The sequence below is a fragment of the Meriones unguiculatus genome, chromosome 2 (genome assembly GCF_030254825.1).
Source record: "Meriones unguiculatus strain TT.TT164.6M chromosome 2, Bangor_MerUng_6.1, whole genome shotgun sequence".
In the NCBI taxonomy this organism is placed as follows: Eukaryota; Metazoa; Chordata; class Mammalia; order Rodentia; family Muridae; genus Meriones; species Meriones unguiculatus.
This window is the reverse complement of record NC_083350.1, coordinates 127,146,164-127,163,912: the sequence shown is the minus strand read 5'-3', so window position 1 is coordinate 127,163,912 and position 17,749 is coordinate 127,146,164. Positions and strand designations below refer to the sequence as shown.

Here is a 17,749-nt window from a genome sequence, read left to right as displayed (position 1 = left end):
TGATAAAGGACTGAACCCCTGAACTATAAACCAACACCAATTAAGTGTTTTCCTTCACAAGGGTTGCCATGCCATGTGTTTCACACAATAGAAACCCTAAGTAAAACAGAGCTTTAAGTCAGTCAAGAGAAGGAACAGCTTGCTTCCTTTCTTTTGCTAGTGGAAAGAAACAGAGCAGTTCACAGAACTTGGACCTTGACCATTCAGAGTGATTAATTTTGAAGGACCTTGATTTAAAAGTTTATTTGTCCATTTCATACCTTGTGACCTTGGCAAACTGTTACTTTGTCTTAGTCAGACTTGCCTAACTACCATAAGAAATAAATCAAAGTTTACATGCCTAACACAATAATTTATTTTTGTTCAGCTCAAGAAAAACGTATGAATTCAAACAATTAAATAAGTAGGAAAGATATCAGACTAAAATATTAACATACAGAGTTAGAATATATATAATTCATTAGAGGAGAATGTTAGAAAAGCCTGTGTTTACAATAACAAAGAAGAAGATTAAATACTTAGGGGCATATTTAAAAGTAAACTTGAGACAACTTGCTGAGAAGAAAGCAACTGTGAGAGATGTAAATTGAACTTGAACCAAGGCCAAAGTGTTTCTGGGTATTGGGAAACATGACTTCATCTCATAAATGTTGATTCTCTCTAAATGGGTGTACATAAATGACACCCTTTCCATAAAAGCTTTTATGTAGAAGTAAAGACATTCACATTCAAACCATGTGGAGAAACAAACAAAAACTTTCAAAAACAGCCAAGAAAATATTACAAAGAAAGAACACAGGAAAGGCCAGCTGTACCCAACATTAAAGCAAACTACAAAGCCATTGTCACTGAAACAGTGTGGTGCTGGTGGAAGGCCGGATAAGCAGACCTGGAGAGTGCATCAGAACGCTCAGAACTAGATTCCAGCACATTTGGAACTTTAGAACAATATATAATAAAAGGCAGAATCACAAATTTACTGGGAGAAACCAAATTAAGGGACTGGTCTGGGGTAATTCAATAGCTATTAGAGCAAAATAAGTTTAGAGAATACTTCATCCCATATTTAAGCATGAGCCCAAATGAAACTGATATTTATAAAACTTAAAACTCCTGGGAGAAAACATGAATAAGTTTCTCTTGAGGCTGGAAGTAAGGTGAAAATTCTTAGCAATGTCTCATAATTCAGAGACACTTTATGAAAAGAGAAATCCAACTAAACAGAAATAGTTTTGGGTTTTTTTTCTGGATTGCAGAAAAGTTCATAAGCAAAATCAAAGGCAGTTGATAAAACTTTTTAAAATTTGCAAAGTAAATCTATCCACACATAAAATATTAGTGCCACACAAAGAATTATTACAAATTTGGAAGTGTCTGTGAGTGTATCTCAGTGGTAAAACACTGGCCTAGAATGCACAGATTTCAACCCCAGGACTGAGATATATAGACACAAAGACAGACAGACACACAAATAGATAGATGTTAGATGCTAGATAGATGCCAGATAGATAGATAGATAGATAGATAGATAGATGATAGGTATATAGATGAGAGGATAAGATATGTATGTACACAGTGAGAGAGATTGCATACATGTGAACATGCTTTTGTAAACATCTTTTTGATAGCTTTGTTTGATGAGAAACTGAGGAATAATAATTCCAGTATCCATTAGCATAGCAAGCATCGACATTACTTTCTAAATACTTAATACCATTCTGTACAATAAAAGAAATCAAGGATCTTTGAAAAAATTACTGATTTCTGTGTTGGAGCAGGGAAGAATAAGATTATCTTAGGATGCATGATGTTATAAAAAAACAAGCAAACAAATGACCCCCCCAAAAAAAAACCCTCCCAAATGATGGAGGCCTCAAATTCAAAGAACACAAGAGTCACGCTGAAAGTGACGCCTAATGATTAAATACAAGCCAACCTGAAGAACTTGAAACAACAAAATAACCATGATGAATAATAGCATATAAAATAAACACTCAGGACTCCATCATAATACATAAAAATAATTAAATAATAATTCCAGTTAACGAATGTCAGAGAAGTTAGAGAGTAGAAAAATTACCAGCTAGAGATGACAATTGGCCAATATATAAGAAAAGGAGGTTATATGCATAGTCCCAAAGTATTTCTTCACAGGATATTGACCAAGTGAAATGCTAAACATATCTACTTTTTTCTTTTTTTTTATTAATTACACTTTATTCACTTTGTATCCCCCCATAAGCTCCTCCCTCCTCCCCTCCTGGTCCCACCCTCCCCTCCCCTTTCTTACACATATCTATTTTTTCATGAGAACAATCAGCAGGCACTGCCACTTTACCCAAGTGTTCAACCTCAACATCCCCAGATAGACCCTAGTTAGGGTGTACTGAGAAGTCTACAGCATGGCTTCTTTGGTATATGTGTGGGCTACATGTGTTCGTTTCTAATTTATTCATTATTTACACCTTGCACTTTACGATGGGCATTATTGTGACAATCATCATATGGTGATGATTCCATAATATGCATTTGTAAGTAAAAGCCTTAATGGTGGCTTTCTCATTGTTGAAAACCACACTGGGATTAAGAAAGACGTCACCATCTGAGATTGGATGAAGGATCCCTAGATAGTCTTTGTACTGATTTTATTTGCAGCCATCACAGATTTGTTAAGGAAGACTGGGAGGAATCCCCAAGAATGGAAGGGCCTCCAAACGAGGCCTTGTACTACTACTTTTGCATATTTTGTTAGTCTGAAACTATTTCAAGATAAAAAGTTAATAAAAAAAGACTGAAAGTGGGGAGAGAGAAAAGATTTGAAAAGCTTTCCAGGTACAGTCACAAATGTTTATTTTAAAAGGGCAACTTAACTTCTGTCAGTGGAAAAGAATAGTTTTCTAAATAAAAGTTTAAATACCCCTGTTTATGAAAATATTTTAAAAGTACATAAGATGATGTGCCTATTACAACAATTCTTTCCCAGATCAATATGGCTCTTCTTTGGCTCACTGACTTAATTTTGAAATTATTTTTCATATTGCCAGAAGATATGATTTGAAGAATAATACAGTGCTTGGCAAAGTAGTTAAGTGACCACTTTTCCTGGTGAATTTTGAGTATCTTAGTTTAATCTTAGATATTATACATTTTTCTTGGTGAGTGACAGATTTCAAAAATCTCTTTTTGTCTGGGAAACCAGAGGCGCCAAAGAAGACTTAACTTGCAGGTAACAAGTTCAGTGCAATTGTGAGACTTTCCTTCTCTGTTTGAAAAAGGCAAGTGAAGAAGGGAGAGTAGAATGAAGACCTGCCATCCCCAGTCTAAATGGAGTTAGGGTCAGTTCTACAGTCCGCAGCCTCCCCACATTCTCATGGTTACCTGTCTCAAGTTCTTACTACCCAAATAGTATGCTGGAGCTCTGACAGCCACTTTAGATCAGATGATCATTGTGATGAATGGTGTGCTGATTTTTATAAGCACAAGGTCTTGTGTGTTTACTGCTGAGCCAACGTAGTTCTGAGCATAAAAAGCAAGAGGAAAAAAAGCCTCTCCCAAGCCCCACAGCAAAGCATGCCTAAATGTGTGTGTGTGTGTGTGTGTGTGTGTGTAGTCTTGTATGGGAAGGTGACATGACTCTAATTCAGAATAACCACGTGCACTGACAAATGTCCAGGTATTCCTAGAGCCGCTGGGTTCATCGCCAATGAATTATACTTGACCTTGTTGTGTTTTCAGTGGCATCCGTTGGGGATGGAATGGTTTTGTTTTTGTTTTTATTTTTAGTCCGTGGATTGCTTGAGCCTGAAAGTCTCACTCAAGAAGACACAGTGAGGAAGAGAGCCAAGACACACACCAATTATGGCAGAGAAACAGAAATTTTAATTTTTATTTTTTCTTCTCAGTTTATTCATTATAGATCTGGGAGGAAGCCCACCCCCTCAGCCTCCCCCCAGTCCCATCCTCCCTCTCTCTTCCCCTCACCCACTTCGCCTAGTCTCCTGAAAAGGGGAGTTCTCCACCATTGCCTTCTACCCATAGCTTGTTAAGTTTCATCAGGACTGCCTGTGTCCTCTTCCTCCATGGCCTGGCAAGGCCACATCACCAGGGGTGAGTGATCAAAGAACAGACAACTGAGTTGAAGATAGAGGCAGCCCCTGCTCCCCTCACTCAGAGATCCACATGGAGACTGATCTGCCAACCGGGCACATCTGAGTAGGGGGTCTAGTCCTCTCCATGCACAGTCCTCGGTTGGTGCATCGTCTCTGCATGAAGTCCTGGGCTCAGATCCTTTAGCTTTGTTGGTCTCCTTATGGGGCTCCTCTTCCCTCCATGTCCCTCTTTCCCCACACCCCTCATCCAATAAAACTCCTTGCGCTCTGCCCAAGTTTGGCCCTGAGTCTTAGCATCTGCTTAGATCCCCTGTTGGGTGGAACCTTTCAGAGGACCCTCTATAGTAGGCTCCCACCCTGTTTCCTCTCTTCCACCAATTCTGGTGTCTATCCTGTTTGCCATTCTGAATGAGATTTAAGCAACCTCCCTAGGGTCCTCCTTAGTGTTTAGCTTCTTTAGGTCTGTAAATAGCTATCCTGTATTATATGGCTAATATCCACTTATAAGTGAGTATATATAAACCCACACACCTATGGACAACTTATTTTTGACAAAGATGCCAAAACCACACAATGGAAAAAAGATAGCATCTTCAACAAGCGGTGCTGGTCTAACCGGAAGTCCACATGTAGAAAAATGCAATAGGCTTCATTTAATTTTTAATAAAATGTTTTATTTTGGACTCCCAAGGAAACTAAAGCACTGTATTTCGCCACCAGAGGGCAGAAAACATTAAGAAATGGGGCAAAAGAAGCCCATTGTCTCAGAGTGCCTCAGTCTGTGGTGTGCACTCTTTGGTGCCCATTTCAAAGAATGAACTCATCCAGAACCACATAAGCTCCATGTGAGCAAGGACAGGAAGGAATAAGAATGGGCAACCTCCTGGATTTTTAACAACAGAAAAATCCTCTACCATACTCTCACAACTACTCACATTTATTACATTTATTAATTACAATATTGATCTGAACATTGAAAATATTGGCCATGTTAAATTTTAATGATCCCCTCTGAGTGATGTATAAGGACAAAGTTGTCTGGCTGGGGCACTCTTACCTGGAAAAAGAAAGAATGAGCCGCGTGAGCTGCTCCAGAACCAAAGTGGCCACAACTTTGAGTTTGATTGAGTAGTGTGATTCACTAATCAAATTAAGATCTCTCTAATCAGGACCACAGTTCTTTCCCTGGCTGGCAACTGGCCATGGTGGGCCCCCAGGGATTATGAGGAAAGAGTCGCTCTGCAGGTCCAGCCCTGCCCTGGAACACTGAGGCCAAGTGTATGTTCTACTAATGTTGGGCCTATGGGTTGTGTGTGTGTGTGCATATACATACACAAACACACAGACACACACATGCTCAGAAGGACAGCATTTGCCCTCAGAGTTAGAAGCTACTTGGAGTCAGATAATGCAAATGTCTTCTGTTTCCTTCACCATCGCCCGTATTTCTATTCTCTTCATTTCTATTCTCTTCCCTTCCTGAGCCCTAGTCCATTCTTGTCCTTTCATAGGATGCGTATAGAAAGCACGATGAGTGTTTGGTTGTAATGGTTCAAGAAATCATTTCACTAATAAACTAATAAACTAATAAACTCACCAATGCAGGAAGAGCTTGAATAGGAAGGTGATAATGATCTTGAAAGTGAACTCCACTGGTCTATTCTAATTCCCTGTGGGAGGTGACACTTTATCAAATATAATAAGGCATTTTTCTCTCCTTTTATAATTCTTTAGCACTTATTTTATGGAGGAGGTATACATCTGACTTAGAATCAATTAGTGTATCTCAAGTGCCCTGTATCTTCCCAGGAGCTTGAGGATGCTCATGACTAATAACATATGGATGAGCTGGAAATCCCATGAGCCAAATGCTTTCGTGTGTTGCTTCAAACATCTCAGGGCAGGAAAGGTCAGGAACTGAAATAATCACATGAACAACTGATAGTATTTTGGACATAAGCACTAAGTGTGGGAATGAAAATGTATACTATTTTATATTCTACTATGTTTTGATAATAGGAATGTTTGTGTTACTTTTTAATCATGATCCCTGACATGGCTGTGCTCTATCAATGCTCTTTGCTCTCTTAAACTTTCAAAAGCCCATTTAATCTAAACTATCTTTTATTTCCTCGCCCCCAAGCTTTTAATCTCTCCTCTACTATAATATTGTTGCAATACCTTTGGGAACCAAATTATCCCTCCATGAAACTGAGTTAGTTCAAAGGAAAAGCATAATTATATCATGTTTTAACACACCCAGGACTGGCTAAGCCCTCCAGAGACTGGTCCTATCATTTTGCTCCAACCTATGTACGTCCACTTATTGAGCTCAGGTCAGAGGTATTTTGTTCTTTTCCAAACTTGAAAGTCTCCCATCTTCCCGTCCTCACGTGATCGCATTATTCTGGGAGATACGTGAGGCTATATGTAACCGTCTACAGTATCCTGCCTTTCTTGATCTCCATGATGAAGATGAGGTACACTGGGAAGAGCCGAGCCCTAGAGATGTGGAGTATGATTGGGGCTTGCATGTGTCTCTCAGGTTGTGAGTGCAAACTTAAAATGCTACATCAAGCTTATGACGAAATGCGGTTTCTCTGCTGTTTATAATCCAACTCCTCTTTTTCAGACACTCATCTCGCCAGGCATGGGGTAAACACTGACACATGGCCAGAATTAGGTGTTAAAGTCGCTCCTCTTTTAACTGGATTCTTCTTGAGTGTACAGGCTCTGGGATAATCACTCAGTCTTTCATTCTTCCTCTTGTCCTATGACTACCAAAAGATGGCAAAGCTAGAGCTGGCCTCATAATACAAGCAGTATTACAGATGCTTCAGCCTTCGCATCATGAGCACCAGCATCCTCTGGATGCTCAGTGGGTGGCCTTGTTCCCTGCCTTTGATGTAGCTCCAAGTCTACAGAGTCTTTGGAACATTTTGGCAAACCTTCCGGTCCTTAACATTTGCCTTTGTCTGTGTCTTCTCGCACACACATCCTTGTACACCTTCAAATGGACACCAGTTGCCTGGTCTTTATTTTTTTATTATTTTTTTATGATGAACACATTCATCCAATGTAGCTTTGAGGGATTTTCAGGAAATCAAATTTCTGCCTCATCTATCTGGCCGCCTGTCTATGCCACCATTACACCATTACCTCACATGATGACCAAAACCCTTACAATACATGCCTTGTCTTCTAGAGTTCCACACAATGATGGTACCAAATTGCACTCTTTTTTTACACTTCACTGAGCAGAATCTATGTATTGAAAGCTTGTTTGATTGGTGTCTTTTTCTGCCTCCTATAGGTGACCCATCTACTTCTTGTTAAAAAAAAAAAAAATGTTCCTTAGGAGCAGAGGGCTTTAATCTACATTCAGGAAATGAGTGACAAACTATTTCTCACATTTGCTTTTGTATTTCCAGTCTCAATGTTCTATACTGCATGTGTGTGACAGTGCACATCTGTGTGGATATGTGTGGAGGACAGAGGACAACCTTGAATATCTTTCCTCTGGAACCATTTATCCTCCCTCCCTACTTTTTTTGAGATGGAGTCCTTCTATGGCTTGGAGCTTGGCTGGTATGCTGTGCTGAGTGGTTAAGAGGCTCTGGGGACCCACATGTATCCATCTTCCCAGGCTGGAATCACAAGTGTGTTAGCCTGCCCAGCATTCTTAGTGGGTTGCAAAGTTTGAAGCCTTATGCTGTAAGACAAGAATTTAGTGACTGGGCCAAATTTGTGGACCTGAGTTAGCCAGTTGGAAACTTTTTTAAAGAGATCCTTCTATGCTTCATTGAGTTCAGAAAGAGATTCACCTGACAGCATGAAGAAGCAATCTCTACTGGTTCTGTGGCATCAAGGAGATGACTTTTCCTCTCCCCTGTGTGTTTTTAGAAGACAACATGAAACTCCCGGAATGGCTTCTTTAACTGAAGCTTTTCAAGATCCTGAGGAGAATACCCAGTGAAGCTGAGCCTGGACACCTGACCGTGGACCCTGAAAGTACAAGAGTAGGTTGTTCTGATCTCTTAAATTTGTGCTGATTTTATGTAAGGCCTTAAAAAGGATGTTATTAAAATGAGAAGCAAAAACCACAGAACATCAATACTCATATAGCAATGAGTTAAGGCATGGGCCCCAAAGCCATTTTGGATGGATTCAGATTCTAATCCCACCACCTACTTGTGGTGTGAACTTGGGATGTTTCTACAAATCTCTATGTTGTGATTAAAATGAACTGGACTCAGGGCTACTCTCATGGAATTATCTTGGGGATTAATGAATTTCTACAAGGTCACTAGAAAAACAACTGACGCATAGTAAGCACTCTATAAACCATTGAGCACGCTCATAAGAACCCTTTCTACTTATCCTCTGTGGCTCTAGACATACCAAAGTCTCTCTTTATGTACCCCAAAGAAATGTGAGTCAACCTTCATCCTATCACACTCAAAACATTCAACAAAGAGATCAGCTTAGTAACCTGTTGCCTTTCAAAAATCAAATTCAGTAAGATGACATGAATAAGGTCATGTAATAAGCACCATTTCAATTTTAAACTGCAAAGACAGCAAGTGTAAGCATGAGCATATCTGAAGATCTGACTGCTCCCTGCTATGGTTGAGAAATGGTTTCAGTGCATCTCTCGAAGCTCATGCAAGGGAAGCTTGGGCTGCATTGTGGTGGTGCTGAGGTGGGAAACCTTTACCAAGTGAGGCCTGGTGAACGATAACTGGGTCATGGGTATTAGAGTTTGTCTCTGAGGAGGTCTCAAGGGTGCCACCTCCTCTGACCTCTTTGATCCCTCCTCACACCATGTTATCTCCTTTTGCACATGCTTATGACATTGTGGTGCCTTCTGCCCTGGGTCCCTCACCAGAGCCAAACAGATTCTCATGGTGCCGTGACCTTGAGCCTTTACAATGATAAGTAAGACTCCTTCCTTTATAAAGTTCCTGCGACTGGGATGTAGCCCCCACAGCAGAGTGAATGCTTAATTAACACCCACAAGCACTAATTCAATTCCCAGAACTATGGGAGAACTTTATAAAGTACCAGGATTCACCTAGATAATTTCATAGCAACATAAAATGAACTTAACTGACATTCCTTCTGCCACAAGATTTAAGAAGCAATCTGAGTTCCACAGTCATCTCTAAAACACGAACAACTGCCAAAATCTAATACTGTAATTGCTGTATGTTATTCTCAATGACTGTGCAACAAACTAAGTAGAATGAAAATATTTTATTATAACATATTACAGAAATATGGGCAAAAAGATGACAGACAGATGATGCATATATAGATAGATGGATGGATGATAGATGATAGATAGATACATAGGTAGGTAGGTAAGTAGATAGACAGATAGATCCATGACAAATAGATAATGAATAAATAATAGATTGATGATCGATGAGAGAAAAATAGACAATGAATAAAGATAGATAGATAGATAGATAGATAGATAGATAGATAGATAGATAGATAGATGGATGGATAGATGGATAGATAGATAGATACAGATAGATGCCCCTTATAGTTCTGGTGACAAATCAAAATACATATTTAAATCTGGGGAGATCAAAACAAAAATGAATTGATTTTACAAAAAACTTCTGTATTGGGCAGCTTGGGAAGTGGCTCCATTGCTGAAGTGCTTATCATGCAAGCATGAATTTGGATTCCCAGAACTCTGTAAAAACTGGCCTTTTTGGCAGTCTCCATTTATGTTTCTTTTACTGGGGAGGCTGATACCCTGAACATCACTGGGCAGCCAGCCTGTTCCTCCATGTCATCACCCAGGCCCAGTGAGATACTTCCTCTCAGAAAGTAGGGTGGAGAGTGACTGGGAAGTAGACCTCTGGCCTACACATGTTGACCTGTAAAATATACATGTATACAGACATACGCCATACACACAAAAACAAACACACAAACAGAAACAGAAACAACAAACAAACACAAGCCTCTGCGAAGGATCGGTGAAACTAATCTGGAATAAGCAGAACAAACAGATTCCCAAGTGTCCGAAAGTAACAATGGCCGATACAAATTAAAGTCTGTTCATAAAACAGCTCCTGGTAAGGTTAGAGGGGAATCCCTTCTTCACACAGTAAGCAGTTTGTTCACCCAGACTCTTTCTAGCCAGGGCTTCCCCAGTCCCTAGGGTTTTATTGTGGTGTGTGTCTGTTGGATAAGACAAAAACCACACTGAGGAGAGCTCTGGAGAGTGGTAATCGACAAGACTAAAGGCAGCATGAGCTTTCCCTTTGCTTCCTTTCCACTAAGGACAATCCAGTCACACCACCCTGCAAGGGGCAGATGGCTCTCTCTGCCATGAGCACACCAAGAGATTTCAGCATACAGTGGTGTGTGGCTGGAAGCTGGCATTTGAAAGCATGACTTCTAAATCCAGATAATCTAGGTTTGAACCAGTTCCCTCTGTCTTGATTTCTTTAGTTTCTCTTCTTTTCAGTGGAGATTAAAAAATGTGCATCTTAAGAATCATGTGACAGTAAAATGAGATGATGTGTTTGAAATCATTAGGAGCATAACTGTTATTTTATCAGTATATGAAATGTTTTCTTTTAACTATGTTGTCGGTTTGAAAAGCAAGGTACTCGTTCATTTCTGCTAAGCACTCCAATGTATGGGTTCTGGATGATCATTTTGTTTCGGCTGAGAATGGCTAGCCCAGGAAGGTTGTAGAAGTAGAATCTTAATGAAATGGCTGATGTTTGCTGTCATGAAAGTTCCTTGGCCTGGGCTACTGTCGCTGTGAGGGCATGGAGAGAGCTAGTCTTTTATGACTGGTGGCTCTTTGGTGCCCTTGGCTTTATCATATCCTTATTTAGTGGGTAGAGATACTCTAAGGAAGCTTCTACCACAACTAAGACAAGGCTATCTGAAGCCCCCAGCGAGAAAACTATTGTAATTTCAAGCGTTAAACAGTTAAAATTAACAATTGTTAATACTGTATATCTCAAGCTGATATTTGCATTAATTTACAATAATGATGAGCACATGAGCATTTAAGATACTTTTAGCTTTAGTCTTTGTTTGTCCCATACAAATGTGTGACACAACATTGAAAGAACCCCATGAGCCTCCCGTAATGGGATCTGAGCTGCTGGGTGCTGATCATCATTGGATGTAAATACCACCACCGCTGATGAGCTAAAGGTTACGACATTTACAGAGTGAGTCTACACTCTACATGGTCTAAGCCATGCATGTACGCAGCATAGGTGGAGGGGACAATTGACCAGCATTTCTCAAAGCTCTGTAATGCACAGGCTTCTTCTAGAAATAGATAGTGTCCATTAAGCCACGGGAATATATCCATAGCTCACACTTCTTCAAACTGCAAGGTGAGAGGTATGCCTCTTTTCATCTCTGTGCCATTCTCCAACTCTCTCACTTTCAAGTCTCTCACTCCTCTTGCCACACACATGTCCATGCCTTCCTTGTGCCAGAGTCTCATGGACTTTGAGCTGTCCTCCCCAGAAAGCACGTTACAACATGTCCTTTTGCACTGGCGTCCAGGCTTCCACCTGAGTTCACTCCTTAGGCCTTCTTATTGGACAATGAACCCGGATGACCTGCTAACCTGATTGGATCCTGGCACCTCAGGGAATAATTCCACAGGGTGATGATCGCTGCTGTCCCTGTTTTGTCCCTCCTCTTCTGAGGGCTTGCCTTGGCTACTGCTGACTAGGAACGTGGCAGGAAAGGAACCTCTGGGTAGCCTCCACACGGCTCTTGAAGCAGCTTTACTTACTACTCTAGTACCTTGGGAAGTCACTTCAATATTCCAGTTCCCCTTCGCTCCTCTATACAGCAGGAAAAGTGATGATCTCTTACAGTTGATAATCTATAGTTCTTTAATTCAACTGACCATGTAGGCCACTGCTTATTTCATTCTTCGCTATGTGCTGGTTCTCTGCCAGGTGTGAGATCATATTTAATCTTCACAGCATCCCTATGAGATGTGTTTATTGATGACAATACCAGTACAGAGTCATTGAGGAGCATAAGATGGGGGTGGGGAGGGTCAAGGCCTTTGGATCTTCAGAGCTTTTCAGCAGATCATGCCTCAGATGGTTTTCTTGCTGCCCGGAGCACAGAAATAATGGGCCTGTCATAACCAGAGGTACATATAGAAAAATCACCAAAATCCCACACTGCTCACTCAGGTCAGCATCGCCTCTGTACTAATTCAACCACCCCAGCTTGCTTTATACAAAGTCAATACTGTAAACTTAGATTTGACCTAGTTTAATCTAACTGCGGGTTGTGGTTCAATTATTCAGCAATTGGTTACTAAGGATGTAGACAGCTTTTGAGCAACCACTATACATGCAGTCTTTCTTCTGTGGTCTGTCTCACAAACTAACCTTGCAGCTTCACATTACTATGACTGTCTTGTACCTCTTCCAAATGGCCTAGAAATGCAGAAGGAGCTATATACTGCAGATGTCAGATTCCAAAGGACAACAAGGATGTAGAAGAGGATCCTGGCACATATACTGAGGCAAATCTCTAGCTAATTTAATCTCCAAATGCCACCCTTATTTTATGAAACAAACTGCAGAAGTATTAGATCCTTCATGTTGGCCAATGATAACCTTATTATACTTTCCATTAAATGGACAAACTCCAATGGAGAAGAATGCAGAATGATCCTGGTGGACAAGGATTGTGAGAACAGGGGAAACACATCACTCTGAGACCTGAACTCATTGGTACTGGTTCCTTCCCTGAGGGGACCATAGAGTCCAAGTGAGGGGTTCACAAAGGTGCTTGACTGACCTGGCTGGTGATTCACAGAGGCAGCCTGCTTTCTGGGAGCTGAGACCCACCAATGCTTAGCCTGCTACTCTTTTGCTCAGCCTACAAAGCAAGAAGAGTGTCTAATAGAGAACAATAGACCAGAGGGGATTTGACAACAGATTCCCAAGCAAGAGCAAGCTGCTGCCCTCCGACTTCCTGTTCGGGCTTCACAGGCCTGTCTGCACTTCTTGGGAATGGTAGAACAAACAATCTGCTTAGCATTTAGCAGGTTTTGATGCTTCTTCGTGTTGGGATGTTAAACTCATCATCACCAGAGATACAGCTCTCCTCCTGCTCCCGGTAGCAGTGTGGGAGCCAAGTCCATCCACCCTGACAGACGATTCTGTCTCCATTTAGTCCTGGTCTCCAGACAAAGTTTAGATCTTTCTTTCTTTCTTTCTTTCTTTCTTTCTTTCTTTCTTTCTTTCTTTCTTTCTTCCTTCCTTCCTTCCTTTCTTTCTTTCCTTCTTTCTTTCTTTCTCTATCTCTTTTTATCTTTCTTTCTTTCCTTTCTTTCTCTTTTTCTTTCTTCATTTCTTTCTTTCTTTCTACTCTACATGCCACTAAGTCACTTCAACTAGCCTAAAAATAGTGATGGGCTTCACAAACCCTTTGAACAAATCTTCTTTGTGCTTTGACCACATTTAACCCCACCACTTCACACTGTTTCTATTCACTCTCCCAAATAGTCTTGTTTCCATCTTCATAATAATGACAAGTAATGGAAGCTGCCCTTACCTGCCAGGACTGCATAGATTGATTTGCAAGTGATCTACCCTTATACTTTTGTCCCATGTGAAATAGGCCCTCAGTATCCCACCAGCATTCTTGAGTTACTCTAAGTTTAGTACAGAAGAGTTATTATGTGTGAAGAAAGGTGTGTGAGTGGATTTGCCACAAGAGGGAAATTGCCATTGAAGATGAGAACGGACCAAGGATATACTGCCTACAGTTTTCCCTGTGTCAGGGGGAGAAGACTAAAGAAAGCTTGTGAGGTCTCCGTTCTCCTGAGGACATTTCGTGGGGAATCATGTTAAAGCTACTGATCCATCTGCTTTAATAGGATGGAGACCCTGGACCTGGCCAGTTCCTCTCATCCTGTGAACTCAGATTCTTCTAGTGTACATTTACATACAACTGACCATACCTATTGCTATCATGGCACTGACATGTGCATAAAATAGCCCCAGCATGTGGGCATTTCCATGAAAGAGAGACAACTAGCATGCACAGAGGGCTCTGTCACCAAGCAACCTGGGTCATATAGAAACAACGAAAGCTTTGCTCTTTCTGTGGTGTCCTTTGTTTTGGTTTTGTTTGAAGCTCTCTTGGGGAAATAAAAAAATGTGAATGGCAAAGCAAGCAAAGTAGATGAAAACAGAGAAACGAGAAGGAAATGGAAGGGAACTATTGAGAAAGAACTGGAATGGCCAGGCCTTCTCAAAGCTTGCAAGCATAGATGCACTCACCGTGGTACCTGGGATTGATTCGGAGCCTGTGGAGAGCTGAACATGAAATTATGGTCCTATTTGATAATTCTCATTAATAGCAACACTTTCTCCCACCAAGTGGATAGAGGTTGGGGTTGTTGGGTAAAATAACCACAATAGGGGCCACCACTCTTTCTGCCAGCTGCTGTTTCTCAAAGCCAAAAAGCCCCCTCCTGGTTTTTTTTGTTTGTTTGTTTGCTTTTGTTTTTGTTTTCTTAGTTCTTTGAAAGTTTCAATTGCTTCGATCATATTCAGCACCCGCATCCAACTCTTATTAGATCTGTCCTTCCTTTCTACTCACTCAGTTTTGTGTCTTTCTTCTCTTCTCTTCTTCCCCTCCCCCTTCAAGACCAATTTGCGCTGCCATATATTCTTGATGGCATGACTTCCAGCAGAGAGTGGTCTCCACCAGGGACTACATTCCTGTAAGAAGCTCTCCCTCCCTCTCCCAGCAGCTAGCAAGTGTCACTAGCTGCATGGCTATTGGTAGGATCATGTGCTCAGCTCCCCTCTTTCTGTGCCGGGATTTGGTACGGCTAGGGCTTAGGGAAGGTTTGTGCACACTGTCACACCATGAGTTCATAAGTGCAGCTGCCCTAGCGTGTCAGGACATAATGTTTCCTTGTAGTCTTCCACAGCCTTTGGCTCTTAACATCTCTTCCCAAACGATCCCTGAGCCGTGGGAGGGTGTGTGTGTGGGCGGGGTATGTATGTGTAAGTGTGTGTACATATGTATGAATGCACGCATACTCCATTTAGGACTGATCATTCTACATTCTCTTATTCTCTGCACTTTGGGCAGTTGTGGGTCACCATGTTAATTATGTTCTATGCCAGTAGAAGCTTCTCAGATAAGGGCTGAGAGATTCATTGATCTATATAGGTTTAACAAGAAGTCATTAGGACTCAATTTAATACTATGTCCACTTAGCAATATAATAGTAGTAGTAGGTTCATTACAAGGGCCTATGACTTGTCTTGCCATAGGTTCTTAGCTCAATAATGTTAGCAGGACTTAACCCCAATCAGACAATTGTTTTCACATTACTCTAGGTAGTAAATTTTAGTGTTTTCTTTTTTTCTGTATATACTTATGTAGTTCTTATGAAAAGTTATGAGGCCTAAGAAAATTATAATTTAATTAGAGAAAATGAAATATTTTCAATACGTAAGTATTAAATTCTTCAACATGTGAAATCCAAATATCATTAGGTGTTGTTTATTATGTTCAAATGCTTCACTTTAAAAATTGCTGTGTGATCCCCCCACTCCTGAGGGAGGAGCAACTTTGCTAGGCCACAGAAGAGGACATTGCAGCCAGTCCTAAAGAGACTTGATAAACTAGGGTCAGATGGATGGAGAGGAGCTCCTCCCCTATTAGTGGACTTGGAAAGGGGCAGGGAGGAGATGAGAGAGGGAGGGTGGGATTGGGAGGGAATGAGGGAGGGGACTATGGCTGGGATACAAAGTAAATAACCTGTGATTAATATAAAAAATAAATAAATTAAAAAAACAAAAAAGAAATTCAAGGCAAAAAAACATTGCTGTGTGAATTTCAACTTTTAAAAGCTATTAAATGAATTTTAACTTGGATTAAGACAGAATTTCCAACAGTTCTTGAAATAGCTTCTGCTATTTTGTACCAAACATTTACACAAAGCAGTGTTCCCAATACTCACAGTAATAAAACCTACATGTCTGTCCACCCTGAAAAATGCCAAAGATGTTCTGCATCCTGCAGCATCAAGTATTCAGCCAACACTTATTTATGCAAACTAAACAAGCACATCTATCTCGTTAGTGTGCAAATTTGCTTTCATTTTCAATAACTGCTAAAATCATTTGTGCACACAGGAATCATTTTAAAATAATTTTTTTTTATAATCAAACACATTATTACTATAAAAACCACCATGTTGGTTCTATTTCTATAGAAAACCCTGCCCCTGAGTAATATACCAAGTAAATGTAAAAGGGTGGCAAAATAAAACGGAGCCTCTTTCTGTGTGGTCAGACTAATTGTGCTGTGGCGGTAAAAGCATAATAGCAATGAAGCACAAACAGATTTTGAGATAAAAGGTGGGTAAGAGCTGGATGACACATGCCTTTACTCTCAGCACTCTGGATGCAGAAGCAGGTGGATCTCTGTGAGCTGGAGGGCATCCTGATCTACAAAGTGAGTTCCAGGACAGCCAAGGCTACACAGAGAAATCCTGTCTCAAAGAAAACTAATTAAGAGGGGTCAGTTAAGAACACAGGTGCTGTGCTCACTTCGGCAGCACATTTACTAAAATTGGAAGAATACAGAGAAGATTAGCATGGCCCCTGCGCAAGGATGACATGCAAATTCATGAAGCGTTCCATATTTTTCCCATAGTTAGGGGAACAGGAACTATTTCTGACAGGAACTCAATAGCAGGCTCTTTGACCTCCCCACTCCCCAAGGGAGGAGCAGTCCTGCTAGGCCACAGAGGAGGCCTTTGCAGCCAGTCCCAAAGATACCTGATAAAACAGGGTCAGATGAAAGGGGAGAAGGTCCTCTCCAATCAGTGGACTTGGAAAGGGGCAGGGAGGAGATGAGGGAGGGAAGAATTGGGAGGGAATGAGGGAGTGGGATATAGCTGGGATACAGAGTTAATAAAATGTAACTAATAATAAAAATTTTTAAAAAGTAAAACAAAACAAACAAACAAAAAAACACAGATGCTGAGCAAAACCCAAACACGAGGCATGAAAGCAAAGGAAGCCTCCAGCTCTTCTTGAGGCCCCGCCTGAGGCTGGCTAGCCAAGCAGCGTGGATTCTGCTCACAGTGTAGTCAGAGGCTTCCTCAAAGCTCTGCTTTGTGTGCTGACATTCTCAAAGTATGGCCACGAGGAAGAGCGCTTACGTGCCTCTGTAGGATAAAGACACTCAGAGAGAAGAAAAGAGCAGCCACCCTTGAAGGGTAGAAACTATGCAGGGTTTACACTTGAAAGCCCTATGAATAGGTCCTGAGACACTGGCCACTACTCTATCTTCCTGGGATGAGACAAGGCCCTGAAGGAAAGTGGCACCTGCCTCCTGGGCTGGGTTTCTCCTTCTTTTCCTCCACACGGGCCACTGCTTCGAATTCTTAAAGTCACTGTAGTCCACAACCCATTTCCCAGCAGCCAAAGCACTGCCATTTCTCCTCGACTCTTGTGGCTGGCTTATCTACTATGGCACACATAAGCTGTTGGTAATCTAAGTTTCGCCCAGAAGAGCTTGGTGTTTATAAAAACACAACAATGTGTACCAAAGAAAGAGTCAAGTCGCCAAATCAG

At 41.1% G+C, this 17,749-nt stretch overlaps 1 long non-coding RNA gene and 1 other non-coding gene across 2 annotated transcripts in view; both read left to right on the top strand.

The window, feature by feature from the left end:
• The first annotated feature begins 8,037 nt into the window (after positions 1-8,037).
• The window catches only part of LOC132652188 (uncharacterized), a 29,005-nt gene continuing 19,293 nt past the window's right edge, over positions 8,038-17,749 (top strand). The window contains exon 1 of the long non-coding RNA XR_009589666.1: positions 8,038-8,128. This is a non-coding gene — a long non-coding RNA (uncharacterized LOC132652188). The remainder of the gene's footprint in view (positions 8,129-17,749) is intronic.
• Positions 16,710-16,816, top strand: LOC132652652 (U6 spliceosomal RNA). The gene has a single exon (XR_009590236.1). It is a non-coding gene; the product is annotated as a U6 spliceosomal RNA (small nuclear RNA).